Source organism: Pogoniulus pusillus, chromosome 9 (assembly GCF_015220805.1).
Source record: "Pogoniulus pusillus isolate bPogPus1 chromosome 9, bPogPus1.pri, whole genome shotgun sequence".
Taxonomy (NCBI): Eukaryota; Metazoa; Chordata; class Aves; order Piciformes; family Lybiidae; genus Pogoniulus; species Pogoniulus pusillus.
In genome coordinates this window covers 35,202,786-35,210,069 of record NC_087272.1, presented here as the reverse complement: position 1 = coordinate 35,210,069, position 7,284 = coordinate 35,202,786, and positions in this window count along the sequence as shown.

The following is a 7,284-nucleotide window of genomic DNA, read 5'->3' as shown; positions in this document are numbered from 1 at the left end:
CTGTGTCCAGTTCTGGCCTCCTCAATTCAAGAGAGATGTTGAGGTGCTGGAAGGTGTCCAGAGAAGGGGAACAAAGCTGATGAAGGGCCTGGAGCACAGCCCTGTGAGGAGAGGCTGAGGGAGCTGGGGGTGTGCAGCCTGCAGAAGAGGCTCAGGGCAGAGCTCATTGCTGTCTACAATTACCTGTAGCCAGGTGGAGTTGGGCTCTTCTCCCAGTCAAGCAGCAACAGAACAAGGGGACGCAGCCTCAAGTTGTGGCAGGGGATGTTTAGGATGGATGTTGGGAGGAAGTTGTTGTCAGAGAGAGTGATTGGCATTGGAATGGGCTGTCCAGGGAGGTGGTGGAGGCACCATCCCTGGAGGTGTTCAAAAAAAGCCTGGATGAGGCACTTAGTGCCATGGTCTGGTTGACTGGCTAGGGCTGGGTGCTAGGTTGGACTGGATGATATTGGAGATCTCTTCCAACCTGGTTGATTCTAAGATTCTATGATCTCATTTCCTGCACCCTGTCTTTCACCAGCAACTCCAAAACCAAACTACTTTGTCCCATCAAACTGCTGATTCAGGCTTGTAGAGCTTCTGAAATGCCCTGGGAAATGATATCGCAGTGAAGGGTTCCTTCTGAGGCTGCCTTTATGCATTCTCCATTCATACACATCACCACTGCACTAACTGTTCTAGCCCGAGAGTCTCTGTGCTTTGTTCCAGAGATGTTGCTCCCTGCAAGGGAGGTGCCAAATCCTGCCCATGGGCAGGCACAACTGTAATGGTACAGAGTAAGGGACAGGTGCTGGAAAAACATCCTGAGACACTGAGCTGCTTCCAACCATGTCCACACTCCAGGGTAGCTGTCCTCCACAGATCTGGCCCTGGAAGGAATACTATCCAGTAGAACAACACCAGGATCCTTCTCTTGAAAGGAAATTCTGCTGTACAAGATAGGATGTGTCTAAGGAATCATATCATAGAATCATAGATCAAGAAGAGACTTCCAAGATCATCCAGGCCAACCTAGCACCCAGCCCTAGCCACCCAACTAGACCATGGCACTAAATGCCTCATCCAGTCCCCTCTTGAACACCTCCAGGGACGGTGACTCCACCACCTCCCTACAGGCTGCAGCCCTCTGAGCATCCTCATAGCCCTTCTCTGGACACACTCCAGCATCTCCACATCCCTCCTGTAATGGGGTCTCCAGAGCTGGATGCAGTACTCCAGGTGGGGTCTCAGCAGAGCACAGCAGAGGGGGAGAATCACCTCCCTGGTCCTGCTGGCCACACTTCTGCTGCTGCAGCCCAGGCTCTGGTTGTCTTTCTGGGCTGCAGGTGCACACTGCTGGCTCATGCTGAGCTTCTCATCCATCAACTTCAGGATAAACCACTTTTTAGATATTTCAGACTAAAAAACAATTTAGACTGCAGTGAAAAGGTTGTTTTTGGGTTTAATTTGGGCAACATAGATTCAGCCTTCTATGATCCAAAAGAAGGCCTGGTTGGACGAAGCCTTGAGCAGCTGAGTCTAGTTGAGGGGTGTCCGTGTCCATGGCAGGGAGGTTGGAGTAGATGATCTCTAAGGTCCCTTCCAACCTAAGCCATTCTTTGTTACTCTTTGTTACTTCAGAGGGAGTAGAAACCATCACTCATATATTTACTAAAATTACACATATTTCCCCCAGATAACTTTGTGTATGCATAATCTGCTAATTGTAGATTATTTGGTGTTAATTATACATAATACAGAATCACAGAAACATTCAGCTTGGAAAAGAGACCCTCAGGATCCTGTCTTAGCAGGGAGGTTTGGCTTGATGATCTCTGGAGGTCCCTCTAAGGTTCTGTGATCACCAAATCTAACCAATATCCCTACTCTACAAGGTCCACCCTAAACCATATCCCCAAGCATCACATCCAAACAACATTTAAATACATTCTAAGCTGGGGACTCCATCACCTCCCTGGGCAGCTCATTCTGATGCTTCACCACTCTTTCCATGAAAAAAAATTCCTCATGTCCAGTCTAAACCTATTCAGTTGCAGCTTGAGGTCATTGCCTCTTGTTCTATCACTAATTACCTGTAAGAAACCAGCAGCAGCTTCTCTACAGTGCCAGTTCAGGTAGCTGTAGACAGCAATGAGATGTCTCCTATGTCTCCTCTTTTTCACACTAACCATCCCCAGCTCCCTCAGTTGCTCCTCATCAGATTTATTCTCCAGGCCCTTCCCCAGCTTTTTTGCCCTCCTCTGCACTTGCTCCAGCACCTCCACATCCCTCTTGTAATGAAGTGGCCAAAACTGAATACAATACTCAAGGTGTGGCCTCACCAGAGCAGAGTACAAGGGGACCATCACCTCTGAACTCCTGCTGGACACAGCATTTCTAACCCCAGCCTGGATGCCATTGGCTTTCTTTGCCACCTGAGCACACTGCTTGCTCATATATATTGACTGGAATCCCCAGGTCCCTCTCTGCTGACAGCTTTCCAGCCACACTGCCCCACACCTGTAGCATTGCTTGGGGTTGTTTTGATCCAAGTGCAGGACCTGGCATTTGGCCTTACTATCTCACAGTAGCTCATAGCTTGCTATCTGTCAAGATTTCCTCAAAATCTGATTCCTCCTAACAATATTTCCTGATCTCTAACTATGTAAAACACTGCCTTTGCCACGAGTGAAATAACAGACCTTAAAACTGCCAGTGGAACCACACTGTCAGTTCAGGGCTGTCAAGGAGTGAAGGAAGGACTGATCAGCATTTTGGGAGAAGAAAGGACCATTTCTCTAGCAGCTCAGTCAGTTTTTAGCAATAATTGTTTAAGGAACCTCATTAGCATAAGAAAAAGACTCTTGGTGGAAACGAATTAGCAGTCACAGTGCAGGTGAAGCAGGCAGATAATATATGCAAGGTAAATGGAATTTATTGTGAGTGTGGTCTATCACATGGCTGACATTTCCACCTGGTTTTTTTCTCTGCCATGCACTCCTGTGTCAGAGGAAAACAGCCCCACTTAAATCTCCTGCTCCATGTGGGAACAAAGCCTGTACCTGGAGAATATGTCATCTTTGCTCCAGATCTCCCAGGGATACTCACCACCACCTGGCCCATTAAGAGCACCTCTTGCCAGCAGTGGATTGCAACAATCTTTGGCATCTGAGTCAGGGTGAGGAGCCAGGGAGGCACACGTGCCTGTGCCTAGTTGATTGGACAGGGCTGGGTGATAGGTTGGACTGAAGGATCTTGGAGGTCTCTTCCAACCTGGTTGATTCTATGATTCTATGAAACACAAAGAGGGATCCAGTTGTACTCCACTCAGTGTGTAAAATATCCAGGTCTAGGTCTAAGGCAAGGTGCTGCTTGAGAGTGGAGCAGTGAACAGGGATGCAGGGACAGGGACAGTACTGCAGAGTTCTTGGGTTGGTGCCACTGAGCTATTTATGTGCAGAGAAGTGTCTCCACTAAGGAGTGGTTCAGAAGATGGAATTTTCAGCTGATAAACAGGGGCCATGTCTTCCCAAGACTGAGGGGTCACACTCATCTCTCCTTTCCTAGTGGCAGGGATCCCAAATACAAAGTGTTTCTGTCATCATGGTGGTCACCATCATCATTACTCTGTGTGGAAGTTAAAACTATGGTTAGCAGTGGTTGGGTGGAGAAAGAATAGAAGTAAAATGAGATGATCCTTTCCTAGGTGGATCCTCCCAGCTCCTAGCTGTAGACACTGGAAGGTTGCACTGCCATTCACTGAGAATTAGACAGGCTAGAGAGTTGGGCAGGGAGAAATTGAATTACATTCAACAAGGGCAAGTGTAGAGTCTTGCACCAGGGAAAAAACAAGCCCAGGGATCAGCATAGGGGAAAAGGACCTAGAGGTCCTAGTAAACTGAAGATTGACCATGAGCTAGCAATGTGCCCTCGTGGCCAAGAAGGCCAATGCCATTATGGAGTGTATTAGAAGGGCTGTGGCTAGTAGGTTCTCCTGCCCTTCTACTTCACTCTGGTGAGGCTGAATCTGGAGTATTGTGTGCAGTTCTGGGCCACTCCAGTTTAAGAAGGACCTCAGGGAAATGCCTGAAAGAGTCCAGTGCAGAGCCACGAAAATGATGAATGGAATGGAACATCTTCCTTATGAGGAGAGCCTGAGGGTGCTGGGGCTCTCCAGCTTGGAGAAGAGGAGCCTGAGAGGTGACCTCATTCATGTTCATGAATATGTAGAGGGTGAGTGCCAAGAGGATGGAGCCAGGCTCTGCTTGGTGATGCCCAATGACAGGACAAGGGGCAATAGGTGGGAGTTGAGGCATTGGAAGCTTCATGGAAACATGAGGAGGAATTTTTTTCCCTATGAGGGTGACAGAACCCTGGAACAGACTACCCAGGGGGATTGTGGAGTCTCTCTCTGTGAAGATATTCAAAACCAACCTGGATGTGTTCCTGTGTGATCCACTATAGGTGATCCTGCTCTGGCAGGGGAGTTGGACTGGATGAGCTTTCAAAGTCTCTTCCATTCTCTAACATTCTCTGATTCTGTGAATAAAGCACTGACTTCTTCACATGGGCACTGTATCTACCATTCACATCAAAGGTTGTGTTCCCCCCACATTTCTCTGCCTTGCTCTGGCTACTTCTAGCTACCAGGAATGCCTCCTCCATAGATGTCCTTCTACATTTGAGGGCAAATGGCATCCTGGCCTGGACCAGGAACAGCGTGGCCAGTAGGATGAGGGTGGTTATTCTGCACCTGTACTCAGCACTGGTCAGGCTACACCTTGAGTACTGTGTCCAGTTCTGGGCCCCTCAATTCAAGAGAGATGTTGAGGTGCTGGAACATGTCCAGAGAAGGGCAATGAATCTGGTGAGGGGCCTGGAGCACAGCCCTGTGAGGAGAGGCTGAGGGAGCTGGGGGTGTGCAGCCTGCAGAAGAGGAGGCTCAGGGCGGAGCTCATTGCTGTCTACAACTACCTGAAGGGAGGCTGTAGCCAGGTGGGGTTGGTCTCTTCTGCCAGGCAACCAGCAACAAAACAAGGGGACACAGTGTGAAGTTGTGCCTGGGGAGGTCTAGGCTGGATGTTAGGAGGAAGTTGTTGTCAGAAAGAGTGATTGGCATTGGAATGGGCTGCCCAGGGAGGTGGTGGAGTCACCATCCCTGGAGGTGTTGAAGCAAAGCCTGGATGAGGCACTTAGTGCCATGGTCTAGATGACTGGCTAGGGCTAGGTGCTAGGTTGGACTGGATGATCTTGGAAGTCTCTTCCAACCTGATTGATTCTAAAATTCCATGATTCTTTTGGATGCATTAGACTGGTGAATTCAAGAGTGTAGCAAGTCAAGTAAGCTTGTTTTAAACTTGCTGGCTGACTGAATGCCCCTTAGTTTTTACAGTGGAATGACCACTGAGCCATCATTTTTCACTCACCTTTCCCACACCACTCATGGTTTTATAACCACTTGTTATAACCCCTTTCAGTTACACCTTCTTCAAGCTGAGTCTACATTTATTGAGGGTCTCCTCACCTGGAGGTTTATAGAAATCTAGCTGGGTCCTGCCTGATTTCACCTCACACTTTGCAAGATGAACAGGGAAAAAAAAAAAGCAAGAAAGAAGTAGATATTATACTGTATAATCTGAGAAATAATATTTGATCATGTAATTAGACTGTATCATAGGCAAATGCACTGGGGAACAGAGTTAATGTTGCATGTACAACCTTAATTTTATTTCCTGACTTTTAAATGCTGAATTAGGCAACTTTAACATTTTCTTAATGCAATTTTTGTATGGAATATTATATAGCCTATTACATATGCATACATACTGAAATATGGAATACATTAGGCTGTGGCACATAGATTGTGGCACAGACATCTGAGTGCTAGACGTCAGCACCAGGCTCGACTGGTGCTGGCACAAAGTTACACCAGACATTCTTGAGTGATGCTCAAAAATAAGTGTGGCCAGCACAATGAGGGAGGTGGCCAGCCTGATCTAGGGTAGGGTGTCCCTGCCCATGGCAGGGGGGTTGGAACTAGATGACCCTTGTGGTCCCTTCCATCCCTAACTGATTCTATGATTTGATTCTATGATTCTGTGATTCTCTCCTCTACTCTCGTGACATCCCAACTGGAGTACTGGGGCATTCAACACAAGAAAGGCATGGAACTGCTGCAGTGGGTACAGAGGAGGGCCAAGAAGATGATCAGAGGACTGAAGAACCTTCCCTATGGGGACAGGATGAGAGAGTTCACAGGATCACAGGACATTAGGGGTTGGAAGAGACCCAAAGAGATCATCAAGTCCAAACCTCCTGCCAGATCAGGACCATACAATCTAGCTGAGGTCATAGAATCGTAGAATCAACCAGGTTGGAAGAGACCTCCAAGATCATCCAGTCCAACCTAGCACCCAGCCCTATCCAGTCAACTAGACCATGGCACTAAGTGCCTCATCCAGGCTTTTCTTGAACACCTCCAGGGACGGTGCCTCCACCACCTCCCTGGGCAGCCCATTCCAATGGGAAATCACTCTCTCTGTGAAGAACTTCCTCCTAACATCCAGCCTATACCTACCCTGGCACAACTTGAGATTGTGTCCCCTTGTTCTGTTGCTGGTTGCCTGGGAGAAGAGGCCACCCCCCACCTGGCTACAATGCCCCTTCAGGTAGTTGTAGACAGTAATAAGATCACCCCTGAGCCTCCTCTTCTCCAGGCTAAACAACCCCAGCTCATGGGATTTGTGCTCCAGGCCCCTCACCAGCCTTGTTGCCCTTCTCTGGACATGTTCCAGCACCTCAACATCTCTCTTGAATTGAGGGGCCCAGAACTGGACACAGTACTCAAGGTGTGGCCTGACCAGTGCTGAGTACAGAGGCAGAATAACCTCCCTTGTCCCACTGGCCACACTGTTCCTGATGCAGGCCAGGATGCCATTGGCTCTCTTGGCCACCTGGGCAGAGGAACATATCCAGACAGGCCTTGAAAGTCTCCAGAGACAAAGACTCCACGATCTCTCTAGGGAGCCTGTTCCAGTGCTCTGTGACCCTCTCTGAGTTGAGCTTGTTCAGCCTGGAGAAGAGAAGGCATCAAGGAGACATTATAGAGGTCTTATAGTACTTGAAGAGAACCTATGAGAAAGCTGGGGCAGACTTTTTACAAGGGCTTGTAGAGACAGAACAAAGGAGAATGCCTCTAAGCCACTCAGCTTTAAGCTATTTAGACTGGATATTAAGAAAAAAACTATTTACAGTGAGGGTGGTGAGACACTGGCACAGGTTGCCCAGTGAGGTTGTGGCTGCTCC